General features: G+C 36.3%; 2 protein-coding genes across 2 annotated transcripts in view; one reads left to right on the top strand and one right to left on the bottom strand.

Annotated features, from left to right (window-relative positions):
• The window catches only part of LOC101861573 (contactin), a gene marked incomplete at its 3' end in the record, with an annotated part of 94,704 nt that extends 93,317 nt beyond the window's left edge, over positions 1 to 1,387 (bottom strand). The window contains 2 exon segments of the mRNA XM_013080983.1: positions 784 to 925; positions 1,193 to 1,387.
• The window catches only part of LOC101862024 (neurogenic locus notch homolog protein 1-like), a gene marked incomplete at its 3' end in the record, with an annotated part of 22,797 nt that overhangs the window by 1,082 nt on the left and 20,251 nt on the right, over positions 1 to 1,464 (top strand).

Raw genomic sequence — 1,464 nt, forward strand, 5'->3', positions numbered from 1 at the left:
GCCATAATAGTGGTTAAAAGCTCCAAGGGAGTGGCTGGGAAATGGTCGTTTGTACATGTGATTGTTTTAGACAGGTGATTGTTTTAGACAGATGGATTGTTTTAGACAGGTGGATTGTTTTAGACCGGTGATTGTTTTAGACAGGTGGATTGTTTTAGACAGGTGATTGTTTTAGACAGGTGATTGTTTTAGACAGGTGGCCGTTAGAGCAGGTTCAAAGTTCAACTGTAGTTTGCTGTGATGTTGTTAACAATGATTCTGGAAACCGTATTCACTGGTGTCTGTTGTGTAGAAGTTCGCTATTGTACGCAGGAGACCCGTGTTCGATTCCCGAATGTCGATAAAAGTTTTATCGGACGTTATATTTATTATTATTATTATTATTATTATTATAATTATTATTATTATTATTATTATTATTATTATTATTATTATTATAGGTTGTATCCCTATCAGCTCGGGGTGGCCTAAACAGGCTGAGTATGAAGCCCGTTTCATTAATGATCTAAATTTGTCTCTTCTGGCGTGAAAACACAATTACAATGATATTATATATTAACACGTCTCTAGATTTTCAAAATTTTTATAGCTTATCATGAAACCGTTCATTGCGAGATTGTTAAAAGAAAGTTTATTAAAAGGCACTTGTTTCAGTCTTGTGCTCATTTTTCACGCAGTCAAAGAAAAAAAAATGTGTTGAAGTAAACGGAAGAGAAGAACACACAGTATGTTTAGTGTAAATGGAAGAGATCAACAAACAGTACGTTTACAATGTGTACTCACCAAAAGCCAGAAGAGCTTTAAATGTCCAGTCCTTTCAGTAGATGACCACAAATGATGATATATTTATTACTTTTCTTGGTTGGTGTCCGAATATCTCTTGGAAATGTAACACGTTTGTAAATGTTGAGAACACTAACCAATCCTTATAATAGTCATAAATTTACCACAAAAAATAAAAACTGTTTACTACTACTACTACTACTACTACTACTACTACTACTACTACTACTACTACTACCAACACCCATTTTCAAATAATACGAATATTGAACTCTTCCGTTACTGTACTAAAAACCAGTACATTGGCACAATAATGAATTTAGCACTCGCGTGGCTTTTTGAAGGAAATTTTCACAAAAATTAGTTTCTCAAAAAACACAATTACTATAATAAATATTTTTGACATTACCAATATATTATCTTCCTTCTTCTTGAAAATTTTAAGCTCGGGTGAGCCCACACGTGCATTTAAAGAAGCAAAAAAGGAACGTAAAATCCATGAGCACCGAGTGGGAACTCGGGTGTGAATGAGACTGAGGGAGATTAGGAGGGAGACGGTCTCCCGCTCTCTGAGTCCGGCAAGATTTGTGCGTGCGTGTGTGTGTGTGTGCGTGTGTGTGTGTTTTCGCGAGATGGCTGGACGAGGCATAGCTGTCTTACTCAATGTCGGGTAGTGGCGGG

Source organism: Aplysia californica, unplaced genomic scaffold, assembly GCF_000002075.1.
Source record: "Aplysia californica isolate F4 #8 unplaced genomic scaffold, AplCal3.0 scaffold00109, whole genome shotgun sequence".
NCBI classification, from domain to species: domain Eukaryota; kingdom Metazoa; phylum Mollusca; class Gastropoda; order Aplysiida; family Aplysiidae; genus Aplysia; species Aplysia californica.